Consider the following 22,573-nt stretch of genomic DNA (forward strand, 5'->3'; position numbering starts at 1 on the left):
TGGATGTTCAAGCATTTGGACATCCCTAGATGGATACTTTTCCACACAGGCTAACCGCTCCATATGTCTGTGGAAAGCCTGCGTTTTCCTTGAAACATGTACAGAATAGACGATGTGTGCTTGATCTCCTTTTTCTGGACATCAGATGAGCAATCAAATTGAGCCTCGCTGGTGCAACACGAGACTCGTGTTGGCTGATGGAACAGTTTTGTTTGGGTCTAAATCATGAAGAAATGAAGCACATTTTCTAAGCTTTGTATTGATCAGTAACATGCCTTTTTGTGATTGATCAAAATGTCTAAGCAGTGAATTTCATGTTAATCAATTTCAGTCTGAGCATCTACAGTTTTTGAATCAGACTGAATCAGTAAACCAGCACCTACCAGGTACACTTACTACCTGAAAATGGATCTACTCAAACTCCAAACACTTGTGTTAGATAGGCTTTTTACACAAAGTAGTGTGATTATCCTTAAGGAACATTCATACAAGACATTATATTGCGCTGAATTGCAGGCTCATTCAGCAGTTTGTCTACTGAGTGATTCACAACATTGTCTGTTAAATGGAACACAACAGAAGCTGCTGCCATTATATTTTTCTTACTCAGGTAATTCCCTGAAAAGACCAATCATTGGTGAATATATCTGCTACCAAGAATTGTAATTGTGTAAAAGTAAATGGCAGATAGACTGCACTTAGACCGAACCTTTCTTTCAACCACTCAAAGCATTTTTCACCTCAAGCCATTCGCTCCATTTTCACACACATTCACTGATGATGGGAAGCTCTCAGGAGTGATCTGCAGTTTAGTATCTTGCCCAAGGACTCTCATATCTGGACCGTGGGAGTCAGGGATCCAATCAGAGTCTTTTTTTAAAGACCTGCTAGACCTCCTGAGTCACAGCTGACAAAAAATAAGCCTGAAGTATTTTCTTCCTCTCTACCAAAGGGCTCCAGTGTTATCCAAAAACTGTAGAAAAAAAAAAAAAATCCCCACCTCAGTGAGTCAGACTGCTGCACTGAAGAGCAGCTTCCATCACTGCTGTGAGCACATAGAAGGAAATGTATTTTTTTTATTTATTATTAATTTATTTTTTAAGATGACAGTGGATAGCGTTGGAAACAGGGAAGAGAGATTGGGGAGAGACATGCAGGCAAGAGCCACAGGGTGGATTGCACGGTTACAGGTTGCCACCATAGACTGTAGAAAGAATTGGACAAACCCCGTGTGACATCAGTCGTCTGCTTACAATAGGCGGAATCAAACGGCTTTTGAAGCCCATTTGTGGAGGCTTCCATATTGAAATCCGGTCTCAACCAAACTTTGGATCAACCTAACAGCCCGCCTACTAAGCGCGACTTCCGGTCAGCCTGCTAGCTAGCATTCCGGTTGACAGAAACAGAGCCTCTGCCCGCCGAGCTATCTGTCAATCAAACGAGACGCACCAATCACTGTAAAGTGAGGTTTATCCTAAATATAATCCAAACGATCGTGGTACAAAAATATTCAGTGGGAGCACAATAAGACACTAGCTAATGAGACACGTTTGGTGTTTTGAACCAGGCTGTAAACCAGTTTCGTTTGTGTGTCAAAACCGGCTGTTTAACGTGTGTGGACGGAACTTCCGGTTTCACTGCAGCCAGCCTCAAGTGGGCACTCGCGATATAGCAATTTTTTTCACTTCCGCATTGGCTTCATTTTTAAGGACCGGAGGTTGCCGCTTGGTTGCCACGTACATGGGGCACGCCTTAAACAGCTAGCCCATCCTGATACTGAGCTAACCTTAAAATTTATGTTTTTTTCACGTTTTGCCTTGTTTATATAAATAGATATCTATATATAGATATGAGATTTTCTGGCGATAATAACCGCTGATGTATCAGCTGTACATATTAGCTGTACATATCAGCAGTATACATCATATACCATCCTTAAATGTCGGCAAAATGTACATCTGCACCATCATGTATAGTTGGTAGGGTGCTACACACTTATGGAGGCCCACTGTGAGCCCTGAAGATTTTGAATGAATCCTCAAGAGTAAAACAACTACCAGACTGTCTACTTTTCCTCTCACAGCTCCGTTTGACTCAGTCTGTTTTTGCATTGATGATTCTTTGTGTGATTGTATCAGTATGGGCTAAAACATCGCTCTATTGGATATCTGCAAAAGTCAGATATCGTGCCTTGCTAGCATTTTTGTTTTATTCCACTGGCATATAAGAGCCCTTCTGTTTCAGAAATCCTGGATTTTAAATGTCCTATCAGCAAACTTCTAACATCTTAGCCACACCTTCTCTCATTAAAAGACTGAACATACTTTTCTTCCAAGTTTTAATATCAAAGCTCATTTTAAGCTTCTTATTGTCTTGTTTTTCTCTTGGAAAACAGGATGTTGATGAGCATTTTGTCATATTTTTTGCTGACAAAATTGACACTGATTCACTATTTTCTGTGTAAAAAGTTTGAATAAAGTTCTGTGAGCAGTTTCTTCAGAAGATCTCTCTTGCAGACAGCTGTTTCATCTCACACTCTTAACAATTCTTCTTTGAAACCAAGAAATTATGTTGTTGGAATAAAAGTACTGGGGGAATTGAGTGGCGTTTGCAGTTGTCAGCACCATTTAATTTACCCTTATTTGACAGGACAGCTGAAAAGAAACTGGAGAGGGAGAGAGAAAGGGGGAGACATACTCCAAACAGCACAATGATCTGGATTCAAACCTGCAATCAGTGTGTCGAGGACTGTAGTCTCTGATTTTAGTGCTTGCTCTACCAACGGCAGTTAAAAATGCCCTAGGAAGGCCACTTTTAAACAACTTTTCTTCCCCATTATGTGAAAATTATTCATGAAACAAAAACTGAACTCTTTTCATAATGTCCCTTAAAGATTGAGTTTTAACTGAATAGACTATGCAGCGAGCCTTTACTCATCCTGTTTTGCTGTTGTTTTGATTTAGGACACCTGGTGGTAAAATTTACTGACTGTGTGTTTAACTTCTTTTAAAGTCTAGCTTTCATGTCGTACCACACACTCCTGACAATGCCCCCTGGTGGGCAAGTAAGGCTTCCTACTGCTGTGCATCATAAGAGAACTGACAGTGTCTGTTGTATCTTAGAAAGGATTCTTTTATTTAGTGAAAGAAAAACATTGTTTACCTGAATGCATTAACTGACAAAGAGACACGCCTGGGTTTCAGTTCTACAGAACACCATCAGAGGAAGAAAACCCAGAGAGGAGCAAAAAGCAGATTAATGCTGTTGATGCTCCTTTAGGTCTGCCACACAAATAAAGATTTTTTAAAATCTTGACAGACTGTGAGACCCCACACTTGGCTAAGCCCATTGTGGTTTTACTTAATCCTTTAGCCAGCTTGCTTCCTGATTGGCTATTGCTCCATTACACTTCACAGTTCTGCTCATATCTACTCAGCTAGCCTCAGTGTTCACCCCACTTATCAGGATTTATGGTCTTAGTAGGGGTTTGTATTGGCAAGAATCTGGTGATATGATACATGTCACGATACAAGGGTGCCAGTATCAATATGTATCAATATACTGGGATATATTGCGATATATTGCGATACTAAGAGCAAAGTGATAAATTGCGATATTTTTGTAATTTAACATATATATATATATAGGCTATGTATATGTTTATGTATATATAGCCTATATATATATTTATTTATATAAATAAATAAAAACGATATAATTTTAAGTTAATATAGGATATAACTTAACAGAATTAAGCTATTAATAAATATGTATTAAAACTACATGTATAGTATGTAAATATACAATATATGGTGTATTATAAATATATGGTCCTGCATCATCAAGAGTTTTAACTCTTTTTGTGCAATTTGAAGATGAGGATTTTTCCCATTTGCTGTAAGGAATTGAAACGCTTTCAGGATTTTTAAAAGAAAAGTGGAAAAATAAATCAATCTAGATTAAATCTTTTATATTTCATGGTACATCAGCTTGTCTGTCTTAAAGACAAGGTGCTCGTGGAGGAAGACTGATCCTCATGATCCTGATGGACTGTGTTGTGAGGAGGGCATGACGTGATGGGCCAGTGTTTTTTTATCGTATTACAGAAGCCGTCATTTTTAACGACACTATGATGGCGCAGGTCCTTACAAAAAACAAAGTATTGACTGTGTAGTTATAGTGGCATGAGTAAAAACCAGCGGTAGCTTCAGCAGGCTTCTTCCACGTTAGCTGTTAGCCACTAAGCTATCGCTATGATGCTCAGGTTCGTTGTGTTGTCCAAGTATTTCACTCTGGCGTGGCATATCTTACAAATGACTTGACTCCTGTATAGGTCTATACTGTCTTTAATGTTTTGGAAGCCAAAATACGTCCACATATCCACTACGAATGCAGCAGAAGCTGCACTGCTGGGTAGGCATGAGCAACTGGCTCGCTCAAACCAGTAGTTTTGCGTGATCTCATTGTCTAAGCAGAGGAGAAGAGGGAAGAGTAAACTGCTTGCTGCCAGCTGGCGGTACCTGCTGCCAACTAGCGGTCAGGGGGTGAAATTACACCACCAACTACCGCACCAACAAAGTAAATTATTAATAAAAAAAAAAAAAAATTACATTTTAACATATCAATACAGTTTTACGCAGCAAAATATCAGGATATATCAGTGTATCGATGTTTTCTAACACCATAGGTCGTAGATATTGAACATGTTCAGTATTTTCGATACTAAGTCTGATCAGGTTGTAGAGGGAAGTATTCACTCTTAACCCAGCATACACCACAGGATATTCTGGCAAGATAATCTTGAGAACTGTCCCATAATTGGGCCTTTTCTGACTGGTTGGAAGGAGATTCAGCCCAACAGTCAGCACAATTATTGTGTAGTGTTTAGCCCTCTTTAGGGAGCTGATCCTTAAGGGAACAACACAGTACATTGTGTAAACTTGAAATAAATATTGTGTTAACTTAATCAAAATATAACTCTTACTAACATTACAGCACTAGAACAAAGCTGACTGGCAGCTGATAGTGATCCATATACAATCATTGAGTCATGTGACCTAGCTAATGTTAACTAATAAGCACTCACCTATGCTTTGATGATGAAGATTGTCTTGCCATTCACTTACCAAAAGGCATCATAACTGCATGGCTCAAACAGGCCAAAGAGCATCAAACTTTGATGCACAGATGCATTGGTTTAACATTAGTATTGGCTAACATCTGACCTGTTTACAATTAACAGCCACTGGCCAAAGGATGGAACAGATATCACTAAGCAGTGTTTACCTTTTGTGTGCAATGAATTTTATACTGGCATCTGTTAAAATAACATAAGAGATTTTTACAGGACAGAAAAAGTCATCTGTTTAACAAACAGTCTATTTTATGTTTAAATGTGTGAGAAAATGTTGTCAAACTGGGAGTGTTACAACCCAAAAAAGTAACCAATAAGCTCTGATATCAGCATCATTTGCCCCAATTTTCACAATCGGCTCATAGTTTTGTAGACTCTTATCCTGGCAGTGGTATAAAGTGACAGATTCTCCATTACTGTAGATATTCTGAAAAGTAAAGATTACCAAAACAAAGTTGTGTCTGGATCTTCTCAGATTTTGGCGATTTGTAACATGTCTCTGTGCTATATAATGGTCCAACTGGCAAAACTTAAATGTGCGTCATTTTGAGGAGATGGAGAAATATTTCTGATGCTGCAGCTCCACGTAGTGTTCAATGGTAGCTCTGCTGTTCCAAGCTCTTTTTGCCCAGGCCCCCTCACCAGTCATGTGACCAAATGCTCTGGTTCAACAATCTTTTTAATCAGATTTACCTGGAAAATCTTCCCTTAATAGAAAGATTAGTCATAGATTAAAGGCAATTTCCAAGCTTTGTCTACTATATCTTTTGACTATTTATCTCTATTATATCTGACTCAGATTTTTTATCCCGTCTAAAAATTCCTTTTTGACGTTTTTCAACAGAAAAAAGCTTGCAGGGAAATAATCATCTACAAACATGAGATGTCTGACTGAACTAAAAATATAGGACGACACCAAGCCTAACTTTTGAAACATGACAAAGTAGCAGTTTCCCCTCACAGTTAAAATGAAACTTGATCTTTGTAATACCACAACCTCACAGTAAGATTTCCCCTGTGGTGCTGAAAATTACCTGAGCTCCTCAGCACCCACGTAAATCTTTTTTTTCTGTGCATACAGAGCATCAGGCACTGTCAAGATATTAAAGCTTTTAAACTGTTCTGACACATCAGGAATTAAGTGTACTGTATATATCTGCAGTGCACACTCTGCAGTACCAGTGCAGATGAAGCTAGGAACTACAGTGCTCTCCTGACTTTGTTTTATTACCCCGTGGTGAGAAGATGTGAGGAGGAGGAAGAAGACATGTGACACCCACAGCGGGGCGAGAACATAACCCACTGAGCCACCAGGGCATGGCCTCCTGTTAACCGTATTGTGATTGTGTGTTTGCCCCCCCAGAGGGAGTCTGACCTACAACAGGCAGTAGTATCAGCTCTGGCCCGGAGCCCACTGAGCTGTCAGCCTCACATGCCGGGGGCTGAGAGGAGACGGGGGACACGAACAGTACGGAGAAGATCAGGGATAACAAGCAGAGACGGAGGAAGACTGTCTGAGTCTGTTAGAGATGCTGGAGGGAGCTGAAAAGGCACTGAACTGGATCATTCTGTGGGTTTGTGATGGAAAAGTGAGAGCTGTTCGGACTTTATAATTCATACCAAACAGTCAAAGTTTGCCTGCTTTCAGAGAGTGTAGGTACGGACAGATTTAAGGAAGTTGTTGTGCAGGATACACATCCACATTACACACAGGTTAGGTCGCAGCGCTCAGGTTTAAATTGACTCTCTTGCGTTACATGTGGGCTGACAGATGAAAGAGTTTTTGAAATGCCAGGTAGAAGAACATCCCCGCTATGTGTCGGAATGAGTTTTGGGATATCTGGGCTCATGGTTATTTATGGATTTGTGTATTATTTGTATAAGCAGTTGATGCTTATGGCAGAGGGATTTCACTATCAGCGAGCCCAGTTTAAGCTTTGAAATTCAGAAATATGCATATACACAGACAGACAGACTGACAGACAGGCAGGCAGAGAAACAGACAGGCAGGCAGGAGGCAGAGAAGAAACGCACACAGGCAATGGCTTTGAAAGAGTCAGTGGATTTCCCTCCTGCTCCGACGTTCCTCACAGCACATCGCTCTTGCTAATTGCCCAGCACACTCCATCTCTCCCATACCAGTTGACTTATGACCGTCATGTAACGTGCTGCCAGTTATGAAGATGCTTATCAGCAGACTGTACCAGGAAACCATCTGCAGCCAAAGAGTATTTATAGACTGAATGCTGGGAAAAGACCAGTTATAGTAGATTATTTTGATTAAGAAAACCATCTGCTTAGAGAGTACACAAGTATTCCCAGACATGACCTCACACTAGCTCGTAGACTGAAAGAAAGAAGCAGATACTCTCATTATAGTGTGTTATGCTTTAATTCTTTTTTCTCTTAAATTTTAGAGAACAGACAGGCCTTTTGATAGACCATCTTAAAATGTGTTCTAAATTAAAGTATATGATCATGATAGGCAGTTAAAAAAAGATTTGAAAGTTAACTCCTGCAATGTTTCACTTGACATCTTCTGTGTTAATAGCAAGTGAGATGCTCATGTGCAGGTCTTTTGTTGCTGAGGTAGTGTTTCACAACCATCATCTCAAGGATGCAAGAGCACAATATGATATCGTTCACACGAAGCTGCAAAAAATGTAGAAACAGTGGCATATGAAACTTCATTTTTGACAAGAGACATTATACCTCAATTCTTCTCTCCCTCTCACTCGTATGTGACTTAAAATATGTAGAAAAATGGCCAACCTAAGTATTGTCGTCTTGGGAACACTGATTTTAGTATTCCCTGTTGCACTATAAAGAAAAGACTCCAGAGTCCATTAAACCTAAGCTTACATTCAGACTGACTGTTCTAAGGTCATGTTTACAGAACAATGACATCAGTTGAACACAAAAACCTTGTGTCGTGTCAGAGTGTGCCTTTTCCTTGGAGCTCCACTCAACTAAGGGGGCTTTCCCGCTAGGGGCCCAGTCCTGGATTCTTGCACACTGAAGCCCAGAGTCCGGTTCGTTTTGTTCAGTGTGAATGCAACGAATTGGGCCCACTTGGAGAAATGAATGCAATCGCCCCTGGATACAGGACAGAGAGTCACTTCAGCCAGAGATGCTCACGTCATTTTTTGCAAGTCCAAGTCAAGTCTCAAGTCTTTGAGCTCAAATCCAAGTCAAGTCCCAAGTCTGCTATGGTTGTAATGAGCGTTCTATGATCTGCTTCGACCACTTCATGTGTGGTGGCTAATGGTAACTAGCCACTCAGCATTTCAACCAATTATAAGCTCTAATTGCACTCTCTTTACATCAAATGAACATGTTTTCTCCAGAACTTCATGGAAATAAAACTTTTAAGGTGAAATATTGTGGCTGAAGAGACCTTGAATATTTATGTTCCCTACCTTTATACTTGAAATAATCCTCATTTTCATGTCATCTTTGTTACCGCAGTAATTCAGCTCAGTCATTTTTATTTATACACAAAGATTCAGATGTTCTTTCTCAGTATTTATTTTATAAATGAATCATGGCCATCACATTTCAAAGGCTCAGAGTTGCCCTAGTTGCAGCTCATATGTTTCTTGTTGCATACTTTGATACTGAAGAGTTCCTCTTTTTTAAATTGAGACTTTCACAGCTTGAGAAGAGTGTCAGAGCAGTCAAATTAAATCAGAGTATTCATGAAATGAAAATGGAAATATGGAACAAAAAACGAATCTAATACTTGACTTTCTTAGGCTCTAGGATTGCCTGAAACAACTTTTTCAGCAGCAGTGCAGAGGAGCTGTGATTGGTAGAGCTCTGGGGGAGGTTTACTGCCAAGAGCAGGTTCCCCTTTTATTTTACAAGCAATACATACAGAACTGAACTCAAGATTTATTTTATCCCAGCTGTAATTCTGAATAGCACACAACTGATGGCATTCTGTCTTAGCACGGTCAAGTAGCTGTTAATATTAGCCTCAAAACACAAAAAAATTGTGGTCAAGAAAGTGGCTACATAGTTGCATCACATGAAACAGAGCTCTGCAAACATCAGAACAGAAACAGCACAGCAGATCTTCTACTAGGTAGCTGCCTGCCAGGTGTAGCTGAAGTTAGCCCGGGAAGGAATCAGTATGATTTTTATGATCAGGCTCTTCCTGAATATTTAAAATTTGTAGCAGAGGAGAAGATGGAGAAGGTGCAGGGATGTGGATTGGCTGATTATGATCTTAGAAATAATAAATCATACACAAATCAGGAAACCGCTGATTCTGTTTCATGGATGAATTACACAAATGACCACAGGCTGGGCCACTTGGGGGTTGGTTGCTAATTGAATAGGCCTGCACTAGACCATGGCAGCCTTCATTTAAAGCAAAAACCCCTCCTACTGGGCATCATGGATTTCATAAGTTTTCCAAAAACAATATTTTCTTTTAAATAAAGACATTTAAAACATTTTAACCAGAAACATTTTCATTCATTTTTCATGGATATTTCATCACCTATTTATTTCACTCAAAAGCACAAAATACCCCATATTTTCCCAAGAAAACAAATAAAATATCAATTACGTTCATCATTGTGCCCTTTGAGTGTGCAAGATTAAATCATATAGGGGGCAGAAATGATGCGCTCTGTTTCCTCTCACAAACGGGACATGGAGGAACTCAAATGCAGCACGCTTCCAGGTAAAACCGCTTTAAAATTGTGAATAAATGTATGCATCTAAAGACTAGAGCTCCTAAGTGTGCACCCTTGGTTGCACTATGAAACAGAGAAGGAAGGAAAATGTCACATTAGTTTTACTGTACACTTAGAAATCTGTCAGAAAGGGAAAAGTCTGATGTGTGTCGTCCCTGACCCAGCGCTGTGCGAGTGCCCCAGCGCTGTTTGTGTTATAGCATGCTTCTCACAGTCAGTGATGGACTCGCTCTGTCACAATCCTTTTATCACATGCATGCCAAAATGTAACTAAAGTCTTTTTGCAGCTGTTCTGCAGCTGCCATGCACCCTGTCTGAAACAGCCACAAGTAGGGTTCTGTACCCACAGCTTCTGCGTAGATGAAAATAAGTGGTTGATCTTAAATTGTGTCTCAAAGTGATTTTGACGCTCTTTTTTGTACATTTATTACATTTTATTCATCAACTGTTGGGTGAGAGAGGGCTTGCGGGCCCTTTAATTTTCAGCAGGGGCATGACACATCTAGGCCCTCCCCCTTACCACCCTTCAACTTTACACACAAACATTTACACTTCAACACATCCAACATTATTGCAGGTATTTGTTGTTGTCTTTGTTTGACACAGCACAAAACAGAGGCTGTATTCATCCAGCTGGCATCCTCCCAGATCCCAGTGTGAGACACTGATTAGTGTCCACTAATAGATCTCGATCCCTGACTCATCCTGTCCCACTGTTCACTCAATGATACCAATTACTCACCTTCAGGACGAGTCCCACACTCAAGCCAGCCAAAAATATCACTTTCTAATTACAAGAACTTCCTCTCTGAGTCAGAATTGATGTCTGGCCTCGGCCCAGCTTTTTTACTGTTGTTTGCAGCAAGGTGAGGAAGGGGTGAGCCTGAGTGCTGCTGTAGGTGCAGCATTTTAGCAGTGAAAGTAGGAAAAGAGGCATGTGCATTAGCTGCAGGGTCTCTTCAGGGGCTGAATTCAATCATACCTCTGTGATGGAGGGTGGCTGCCTGATAACCTTGGCTGCATACCTATGCACACAAACCTGCCCTCTTTCATCAGGCATCCTTGTCATGCACACTCTCATCCTAGTTTAATGGCACCAGGGATGGACTTCTACCCAAAAGTGTTGGTATATTGATGCTTTGAGTGTCCCAGAGCTTCAAACTCGGACCAGTACGAGCAGATCTGAGTGTGAAGTTTGTCTTTAAAAGTAGCAGACGGGCCTCAGACTCACTGAGCATGCAGTATGGATCCAGAACAAGACAGAGGATCAGAGCTGTCCCTGCTTCTCACCATGAAGGCTCCGTCCAAAATTATCATTCTCTTTGAAGATGCAGCATCAAATTTAAGATCTTCTCCCTGCGATGTTAGGAAATGTGCAGGCTGGCTCATTTTCAGGATAAGGAGTCACTTTCCAGCACAAATCTCCAGAAATGACACCCAAAAGAAAGTGTTGTCATGAGCATGAGGCTACTGTTGATACAGAGATAAATGTCAATGTTTACTGACCGTGTAACCGCGTCAGTGGTGGATAAATGTCACACGGATGCACCACGTGGGAGTATTTGTGCTATAAATGTACCTGGCTTTATTGCAGCCATCATTCCTCATTTCATCAGACCGTCAGCCTTTAAACAGACACATATACACAGGAAATCAGTGATAAATAGCTTTCTATTTTTACGATAGGACTGTTCTTGAATATTCAAAATTTGTAACACAGAGGAGAGGGAAGCTAGGTGAACTGAATGCAGGGATGCTGATTGACTTATTATGGTCCAAGAAATAACTAAGAGGACCACATAATTAAAACAACATTGAAACAATAGAAATAGAAGGAGATATGCATCTTTTCAAATATCAACTAATACTTTATAAAGTTTAGGGCATTTAAAAAAGTCTTAACCTCATGGTAGTTGGAGCTCACCCAGTTAATCTTGTTTAGGACATATTGGAACATATGCTTCCTATATTTATGTTATCACATGTTCCACACAGTACTATGTTTGTAACTCTCTGTCTCTCTTGAATTCAAAATTGTTAATAAAGCAGAAATTAAATTTTTTTTGACAAGAATGTAAACACCAACCAAATTTCCTTGGCCTTCCTTGCTGGCTAACCTTACAGTAACCTCCGCTTTGATACCAATTAATCTGAGGGAAGCTGACGGATAGCTTGGGTTTCATCTGATTGGCTGACTGCTGTGAAAGCATGACCCAATTATCCAGACTGTCTAACAAGATGGTCACATGCAAGTGTAATGTACTGTACTGTTCAGGCACAATTGATTTTTTTTTTTTTTTTTTTTACCAGGCTCGACAATTTTTTTTTACATAATGCAATCTATATTGGTACATCAAAAGTCTGTATTCTTTAGTATTAAAAAGTACCAAGTCTTAATAAAATATTAAGATCTTTAGTCATAATTGAAAGTGTAAGTGAACCCCCAGCTCAAAGTTAACTCTGCCCACTTCAGTAGTTCAAAAATACACAGAAAGTGATCAGGTTGGTACTGAGAGGAGGAAGGGGAAAAGGGTTTTCCAGACAGTGATGTCAGAGTCCCGTTGCACTGCTGCCTCACAGCGATCTTTTGAGGTGGAGAATTTTTCCCTCCAGATTCCTCTGAAGCAGGCTGTGGAGTCATGGTGGACTGTGGTGGTCCTAAGCTCTACCTGTTTTGGCCGTTAGCTCCAGCACCGGCGTTACTAAAGCCAGAGCTCTCGGAGTAGAGGCAGTGCAGGAGAGGATGGGAGCGGTCTCTGAATGGTAAAGTTGGTAAGAGGTGGTATCGTTCTACTTTTTATATAGAGATTGTGATGTCACATAAGCCCCGCCTTTTCAGAAAAGATTTTTTAAAAGCAGATGTCCGTTTGAGCTAATTAAAAGTCATAAAATACAGATTTTTACCAGTTAGGTGAAAATGTCAGAAATAACACCAGCATTGATGTTTTGTTTTTTTTAATCATAGTTCAGTCAGATTCTTCAGTGTACAGCTGTCATTAAATTAAAACTTATTAAAAAAATTAACAATCAATATGACTTGTGTTCATGACTTCAGCTGGTTATAATGCAGAACTGCACATCTAGCACATGTAAATGCTGTTTGCTAACATCATTAAATAACAAAAGAAAAAGACGGTGGCTAAACTGAAGACGCCAAGGAACTGATTTCCCTTCTCTTAACCTAAGAAATGATCTACTTTACTAAACATTGTTAAATAAATAATCAGATGAACTGTTTTCCATCATATTTTCACATAAAAAAATCTATTCTTGCATTGTAAGTACTGATATCAAAATTCCAACTGTTAGCCTGTTATTGGCTATTTTCTTGATGTTAGAAAAAAGCTGACAGTTTCATGATACAGATCATTCAGTCTTTTTTACCCCTTACACTTTATTAGTGTCTTCACTACTGTATAAAATATAAGTGCATTTCTCCTTCCTTGTGCTGCACCACAGTTTTTGTCAACATCAAGTGTTTTTAAAGGCTAATGGAGGTGAATGAGGCTCTGAGTCTATTTACATATGAATGAAGCATGCATGCGTTGTGGGGGTGGGAAGGGGGTGTTAGTACGGTTATCTGAGGACATGCCAGTGACTCCTGTTTCATAACTGTGCTGCAGAATATCTGTAACCATCTCTAAACTCTAGTTTATGTAGCTATGAAAATTTGAGCTGCAGCGGAAATTTTCCCTGTTAGATCGACAGCTATGATTGGCCTGACCTGATTTAGGCTTGGTGGAAATCGGTCTTAAGGGAGAGGGGCAGACGCATCTACCACAGAAAGTATACCATCAGTCTGTTCTTACAGAGTTATGCTGTGCTTCGTTCTACACACAAACATGCCAGTTATATTATTATGCCTTGCCACACCCCTACTGTATTGTGGTGAAATGGTTACTTACTAAAAAGGTTGTTTGAGACCTGGGCCATAAACTGAACACATTTGACCCCGAAGTCTGGTTCATTTGATATGTGTGAACACTAGAGTGAGCTGGATGCCATAGTTATCCAAGACTTGTCTCTATAGCTGTGGAGCCCAACCAAGCATAATCTTTAGGTGGAGACACTGCCAGATCAAATATTTTTCTGTTCTTCAGTCTAAATCTCGGCACAAACTTTAAAATATCTTTAAAATCCACTCAGTTTGGTCCCACAGAGTATTTTGTACCCAGATGATATGTGCCATTAGAGGATCTAGAGTTTTGGTGTCATGCCATCATCAAATACAAGTTTTTAAACCAATACTTCAGTTTGTTACCATGTACCTGCATATCTGAATCCATCAACATCAGTCTCCGAAGAATGCTTTGAAAGTATTGCCAACTGGCAATGTTAACAAGCAAATGAGCAACAACATGGGTACTTCAAGTTGTGTTGACTAAAAACATCTGTGTTGGCGTGTTGTTCCTTCTTGTGTTTATGCTCAGATTCACAAAACTGTTCCCGTCTCTTCTTCCCAAAGTTAAACACTGCTTTGTGCTCCCACTTGCCAGGTTTGCTTTCAATTATTTTTGAATAACTTTGAGAAATTGGAAGAAGCTTCCGATTAACTCTTGCTTCTCTCAGACAGTATCAGATGTTGGAATTGATATGAAACATCTGTGTTGAGACAGAGGTTATTCATCTTTAATGAATTGACGTCATTGAGTCATGTAGTCCCATAGGAACGTTGGTTTCCTGCTGAATATTCACGCATGTTTTCACATCATTCTGTCATTTCAATCTCTCCCTCGTGACTTGATGCTACTGCTGTATGTATATCTGCTCCAGGCATATGTTTTTAACTCTAGGCATACTGAATATTTATGCTATAATTAACTCACTGTTGAATTTCATACGATGTGACACAAGCAGGCGTAGTGGTTGTTAATACATGATGCTTATATAGTGGCTTGAAAACCAAGACAGCAGAGGAGAAATGAACCGTTCATGTTTCCCAGCAGAGAACATTAAATCTCTATGGTGCAGTGATGTTTATCTAAAGGAAAACCAGTTAGTCTTGGCTCCAAACACTCTGGGAAATACAGTGATTTAAACTATCTGAACCTTTCTTTGTCATATATGGAAGGCCATTTCCCCCAGTTTAAACAGAAAGGATATGGAGGTTAGGTCATAATAATAAAAAAAAAAAAAAATCTTACCCACAATTTCCACATAGGATGACTGCGCCGCACACCGAAGCGCCGGGGGTTTGGTCAGACCAAAAGCAAGCGACCTCAACAAAGGGAAGCGAGTCTAGAGCACTGCGCCGTGGCACGCAGACCTGATCAGCAGGCAGAGATCATGGGAGAACTGCGAGTTCACGCAGGAATAGAATGTCGACAGCGGACTATTTTACCTTTTGTGATAGTATTGCTTACTCCATGGGGTGAGTACATTAAGAAGTTAAAAGGTTAATGTTTGCTTAAATGATCTGTGGTTTTATGCAAAATTCTTTGGATAAATGTTCTCCAAAAAAAACTTTTCCTCTTCAGTGGCTTCGTTATAGCTCTGTGACCTGCTAACCTCTCGGTGACCCTTTGCCCTCGCTGCAGGATGAGACGTAATGTTGATATAGAGATGATATAGAGACTGCGGCGCAGTCTCTCATCATTTTTACTTTTTATTCCATAATTTTTGACTTAATGTCTCATAAATTTGAGTTCTTATAAGTTCTTTTTATATCACTATTTTTACTTTTTCCATGGTTTTTACATTTTAGCTCATGATTTCTACTTTTTATACCACAGTTTTTACACTTAATACCTCAATTTCAATTAAAGGTTGTAATTTGCTTATTTGAAATAACCTGATGTTTATATGTTTTCTATTTTTAAGTGGCAGAAATGGGCTTCCATAGCATCCATTGTTGGCAGCTGAACTTATCAGTAACTCAAAGAGTCACCTGACACCTGCAATCTGCCTTTGTTTTCTGTGAAAGTAGAAGTAGCAGAAGCAGATGTATAAATTTTCCAGGGACAGATTTAAACAAGCTTTTATAACAGCTGGATCTTATTTTTCACAAGCTCCTACCTCCAAGGTGCTGATGCAGAAGTAAAAAATCAATACCAAGCTTAATTTACTCTGATGTGGCACAGTGAGGGAGATTGTTTCCTGAGCCTCATCACTTTGTCTGATCACTTTTATTATGTTGTTAAATATCTGTGCGGTGATGTGTGCTCTTTGATATTGATGCCATCATTGGCTTGTTTTCTTTTTATAATAGGGAGCCACACTGGGCCATGTTAGAGAGGGAGAAAGAGATGTTTTGTTCTCAGAAGCAATCTAAACTATAGGTAAGTCCAGCAGACACATGATGATCAGACAATAACGGAGTTTCATATCCGCCTTCTGACACGTTATCCAGAGATTTCCAATTTATCAGCAGCAGCTGATAAAATCTTGCTCTGCAAACTTCTTTACAAGGCACAAAAGCAGCTGTCAGCACCTGCAAAAACTTACATCTTACAACTTTAATGCTCTGAAAATGTCTCAAGATGAGAGAGGAGATTAACTGAAGCAAACACAGGTTTTATATCATATCAGTCCAGGTGCTAAATTTATCCCTCTACAAGTGGGCAATATCATCAAATCCTCTTATCTGTGTGTGGGTAAGACTAGAGGGGATTTTTACAACAAGGTGTGGTGCATTTTCGGAAAAAATCAACAGCTGATGTATTAGATAAGCATTGGATATATGTTTATATCTGTTTGAACATTTTGGAAGTGTTCTGACTTCTGGAGACATTGTCAATAATAGATTAATATGTGGTTAAAGTGCATGTCTAGTGAATATTATTCAACCCGGGTCTAGTTGTATTTCTGTCCTGAACCATCACTGGTTATTGCAAGCAGTCATATGACAAATACATGTAAATATGGAGAGGAGTAGAGCGACCTAGACGGGAAGTCCGACACAGAAACGCATACATCTGGTTAATTTCAAAATAAAAATTTTATTTTGTGACCGCTGAGTGTACGTCCCATCTCTATATCAGTATTGCGTCAGTGGATGAACAGCAAATGAGCTTCGTAAAAGCGAATTCATATGTTGTATGTATACTTAAATGTTGTTTGCTCTTGCAGTCAGCAGCCCTGTGCTCTGCTTCGCTTTGCTTCAGAAATGAAACCAGCAGAAAAGGGTTGTATGCTTTAATTTGGAGCAAAACCAGTAGATTTCGATGCATACAGATTCTGGGGATTTTAGGGGTCAGAAGTAGTAGCAGTGAAGTAGTCATGATAAAACTTATACAACTGGTTTGGATTTTTTAAAGGATGCCCTCTTTAGTGTGGTTAAATATGTTTTACTAAACTTCCCTGCTCTCCTTTCCGGTAAAGGTCAGACCTGTCCAGACGGCTTACTTTGGTTCAGCAGCAGAAATCTGTGGGTCAAGTCCTAAAGGTTCAATTTTTAAAAAGCAAGCAGTTTTACTTATCTCCCGGTTTGTGCTACTTTATATTGGCTCAAATTTGACAGGAAAGTGAAAGTACAAGTCATAGATTTGACACAACTTTGATTAATTAAAATACATTTAGCTGCAAAGGTAGTCCACAGTGATACATAACTTATTTTTCTGGCCGTCCCTTCAGACAGAACATCATTAAAAGGAACCCAGCATGATCAGAAAAGTTCATCTTGTTTGGTAGATAATTGTTCCTCTTACATGTATATTAAACAATATTAAACTTCCCTAGCTTAGAAGCACAAATTAAAATGAATTTAAAATCATAAGGAGATTAAGATAGACAGAGCTCTGTGTGTCTGCTAGTACAGGAGAAGGGGTTATATTGAAAACAGTCAAATAAAAATAAAAACAGCTTTCTATAAATTATTTTATTGCCCTTTCATAATTCCTCTTAATGTGAGTATTCAGTCTACATGTTGCCAAAACATCATTATCTTCTCTCTGTGAATCTGACCGATCTTGATTGTTTTCGTTCTTGGATTAATTCACTGGAGAACAGCCGATCTCCAGCTCAGTGAAGTCCTCTCTGTTTAATATTATACCAGTGGGCTCAGATCTATTGATTATGTCACCAAAACAATCACTCCCAACAACATGTTATGGTTGTAAACCCCATGAATAAAGGGGCTGTTGTTACGGTGATAACTGAAGACTTCTCCGAGTTTTAACTCAGAAAAGTGTTTATGTCCAGGTCTGTTTGTGCTGTGTTTAGCTTTAGCATCTTCAAACTTTAGCTCCACCGTCTCACCAGGCAGACATTTCTAAAGTTATCCTTCCTTCATATTAAGTCCACATGATTTGATTCCTGAGGTGCAGAACTGTAACTGAAAGATGCTGCAATGATGACCGGTGAAACACATCCAGCTACCTAGCGAGCACCTACGGCAAACGGAACTCTTGTTTAAAACTAAAAGGTCATCGCGGGTTGTGCAATATTACAGATGCTGAGCCAGAGCATGGTGGAACAGGCTATGAAAACAAGCAGCAGAGCCTCAGTGAACTGATCTCTAATGTTAAAACCGGTCCAAAGACCGGTTCATGCCTAATTTTTACCGATCCAGGGCTCTGTGCACCGACGCACTCAGACCTTTTTTTTTTCTTTTTCTTTTTTTTTTTTTTTTTAAGATTTATTTTTTGCCTTTATTTGATAGGACAGTGGATAGAGTCGGAAACAGGGAAGAGAGTGGAGAGAGACATGCAGGAAACAGTGCCACGGGCCAGACCCGAACCCGGGTCGCTCACGCACATGGCGCCTGCCCCAACCACTCGACCACCAGCGTTACTGCACTCAGACCTTTGACGTTAAGGTTGGTTAGCTGGTCCATATCGAATTATCTTTTGCCCCTACTAAGTACCACTATTCACACTGGTCTTGTCCTCACATCCCAATGTCTCAGTAATCCCCTGAACGCCTTAACTACTTTATATGCAAATAAACATTCACCTTCAATAGCCTTAAAAACATTAAGTTCACATTAACATTCTGCAAACTGTATTTTTCCTTGTAAACAGATGCTGACAATGTCCAGCAATCATGGACACATGAAAGACCGTTTTGAAGGAATTTAGGACCTTGATTTACTCAAATCATCCAGAAATTGTCAGTTTTCCAAAGTGTGATTTTTAAAGGAGGAGGCTGTACTTCTACTTGCAATGAAAGGGAGAAATCTGGTGTGAAGAACAAACATGAGAAAGTTCTGGTAGAAGTTCTGAGTGAGAAGAGCTAAAACCACGCTATGAAATTTGTCAAGTTTTCAAGTTTGTCTCTTGGCAGACCTCTCGCTTCTCTCTCTCTCTCTCTCTCTCCGCCCTCTCTTGATGTTTGCTCATCACAGATCAGTCAGACCAGAGCTGCCCGAGGCTTCACAGAGTCAACATGTGGAAGGTCAAGTGTCCTTCAGGCCTGGTTACACCGCTGTAGGCTGTGTGCTGAAGATGGACGTGTGATTGTGCTCTGCTGCAGGCGGACTGATGTGTGTTCTCAGTGCCGGCTGACTGCTCGGCTCTGATCTCCTATCGGGAGATATTTTAGAAAGTCTTTTTGGTATTCTGAGACGCCCCATAACTTTTTTATCAATCTTCCGGCGGTGAATAAATTATGAAGCAGCCGCGGAAGAGAGAATTGAACTTGAGGTCAAAGAAAGCGGCAGAGGCTGCCATGTCTTTGTTCAACATGGTGCGAACTTTGTTCTCTCACAGTAGGAATCCTTCTGTTTTTAATACCAGTAATCACAGAAAATTTAAATCCTGATGGTGGTGATACTTTGGGGATAGTAACTCTTTTAAACATGGACGAAGATACCTAAAAGGAGCTCTTTTTCTCTGATCTATATTGTAGGTAAGACACACGAGCCAATCAGCAGTCTTTTTAAGCTGCACAGGCTCGCTGTGATCCCGAACACCTCCCTGCCGGCAACAGTTTGGAGAAATCTCGTATGCAGCAAAGGCAGACCTCGTTCCAAATATAGCCCTCCCAGCGTTCTCATTCAAATCTTGTTTGGGTTTTATTTTAATTTTCCAGAGCCCTGGAGAGCTTGATATTATAATTTGAGGATGGAGGAGCACCATTTCTTTCTTTTTCTCACTCATTCCTGCTACAGAGCTTCCCTCTGTAATTAATGATCCTTGATGAAGAGAGAAATTCTGACAGATAGGGAGTGAGATGGAAATGAAAGTCAAACAAGTGCAGATGGTTTCAGGATGCCACTGAATGGAGCTCCAAATATGGTTGAGATTATGGGAAAATGAATCCATGAATGCATTAATGTTTTTGTAACAAAGGGGGCAAATAAGAGCAGTCAAACTAGGACAGAGAAGGAAGTCATCAGAAAAGGCACAAATAATAAGACATATGATCCTTAGACAGTGCTAAAGAGGGAGTGAATAGAACATCGCTGAAAGCTTTAAAGAGTTTACAGATATCAGTGTATGACAGTTAAAATAGGATGTCAGATGAGCATATGTCATCATTTTTTTAGTTTAACTTTGACACAGAAGCAGAAAACATGAACAAATCTGTGACTTATCTTGTGCTCTTGTGACAAAGTGCTTACATGATACTGATTTAGTGCACCCTGTCCACTGAAAACATGCATAGTGCACTTCATAGGGCGATTCAGACTACATTACTTCAACCTGGATTAGAATTAGGATTCAGGTTAGAGAAACAGTGGTTAATTATCCCATTAATCTTTATTAAATGACCAAATCACCAGTTTGAGCAAGCTTTGTATGATTCCATAAAAAATATCAATTTAAAGGGAAAAACTCTGCTACAAATGGGGCATTAAGTTCCCACTCCCAGACGTATTAGTGTCATTGATCACCAAAAGCAGAACATCTGTTGTTGTGCAGTTTTAAACTGATTTAAATTAAATGAGAAAGAAGGAAAAAAAGAGCTAAGAAGTTACATTAGCCTGCTCCATTTAAACTCTGCTGCTCTCCGTTCTCTCAAAGGTTAGAGCTGTCAGGACGGATTACTGCAGGTCAGCGGCACAAAAACTGCTGGTCAAAGTTCAGGAAAGCTGAAATAATACTGCAAAAGAACCACACAGATGTACTCAACTTCTTTTGTGTTCCCCTTGTACATTAATGGAAAAAGATGCTTCAAACTTTCACTGCTTAAGCCACTGTGATAATCTCAGCTCACCTAAAAAGACTTCAGTAGTGCTTGAAGCATCATCTTCTATTATGGATGCATGACAGTGGACTTTTGCCTGCAAGCCATTACAAATTCAATTTAGTTTATACCGATATTGATACCAATTTAGTTAAGACCTAGTTCAGCCCGAAAAAGGCGTAAAAAAAGTTTAAGGCATGATGACCAAGGAAAATCACTTTAGCTGATATAGATCTGTTGGTCCTGCCTAAAACTCAACCTTTTTTTTGTTCATACAGTTGATATCTACAGCTGAGAAGCTAAAATCTGATGATACCTCTGGGACAGTGGTTCCCAAATTTGGGGTCAGGACCCCCTGGGGGGTCACGGGACACTGGGTGGGGGTTGCGAGAGGCCTTCCAAGAAACAAAGAGTAGTTTTAAATGGTTTTAAATAATTTTAAATTGTGTATTTTGCACATTACTGTAGAAATATATGCATAAAATTGGTTAGATTAAAAATAAAAACATAGTCGTTTGTTGAGATTTATGCTGAAATGTTTAAAAAGTCCTCCACATGATGATTCTTGAATGTGCATGGCTGTGTTCAACTATGCCACAACCAATCTTCAGGACACTGGGGGTCCCCAGTCTTTGTCACCGTTATTTTGGGGGTCGCCAGCTTGAAAAGTTCGGGAACCCCTGCTCTAAGAAGCTGATAATGTAGCGCATCCCTATATTTTATATATTTTTTGGTTTAGAGATCAAAATTGCTTTTTGTACAAAATATGACTCTGCTGTAAGATATTCTGTGCAATGCCTCCAGTGGTAATTAATGTGTTTTTTGTACACAATTTCAGCACCATTTTAATACACTTTGCAAGGGACGCTCATCTGGAAATACTCTTCTTAAATCTTCCTTGAACTAGAGATGCACAGATGCATCAGCTTCACATCTGTATGAGTCAGTATCCACTCTGTTGACACACCAACTACTGGCAAAAAATGTAGCATCAACCAACATGAGCAGCAGAGGTTTATCTGTTGGGACGCATCAATTTAAAGCTGCCCTATAACACATCTATTGCTGAATCAAAGCAGAGATTTAAAGTCACCAGCAACAGAACAAACTTTGAATTGTTTTCATAGTCAAACATGAGACAAAATGTTATTGTACCGGGAGACTTATTTCACACATCAGCCCAGATAAACACAATCAATCTCTAGTTAAACCAAACCCTTGATCTTTTTTCTTTGTATAACATTGTTTTGGAAAATAAGGTTTCTTCATGGCCTAACTTCACTAAGAAAACATAGGAACTGTCAACCTTATTCCTGGGTAGTTTCTTGTTTGAATCACTTAAAATTTGCAAGCAGCCTCATTCACACCAACACCATGTTTAGTCTACACACAGTGCATGCACGTGTCTGGAACATAATTAGCTTGATTTCATTATAAAGTTTCTGAGTGTATTTTATTGACAACATTTGAGCCATGCAGCGTACTGCAGCACAATAGAGTGCTAAGCAGCACTACCAAACGCTATGCAGCACTAGCAACTGGGGCCGAATGATTTGCAAAAATCATCTACCGTATTTTCCGGACTATAAGTCGCACTGGACTGTAAGTCGCATTTATTTAGAAATTGACACACCGTTGTCTGTGCTCTGATAGAGAGGCAGCTGCG

The 22,573-nt window shown here is 39.7% G+C and overlaps 1 protein-coding gene across 2 annotated transcripts in view; it reads left to right on the top strand.

The window, feature by feature from the left end:
- The window catches only part of zgc:114120 (uncharacterized protein LOC619267 homolog), a 226,403-nt gene that overhangs the window by 66,313 nt on the left and 137,517 nt on the right, over positions 1 to 22,573 (top strand). Inside the window, exon 4 of one of the 2 annotated variants that reach the window (XM_041816471.1) lies at positions 6,498 to 6,723. The exons of the other annotated variant lie outside the window; for it this stretch is intronic. The gene's annotated coding sequence lies outside the window, so the exon portion shown is untranslated. The remainder of the gene's footprint in view (positions 1 to 6,497; positions 6,724 to 22,573) is intronic. 2 annotated transcript variants of the gene reach the window in all.

The sequence above is a fragment of the Cheilinus undulatus genome, linkage group 20, assembly GCF_018320785.1.
Source record: "Cheilinus undulatus linkage group 20, ASM1832078v1, whole genome shotgun sequence".
NCBI lineage: Eukaryota > Metazoa > Chordata > Actinopteri > Labriformes > Labridae > Cheilinus > Cheilinus undulatus.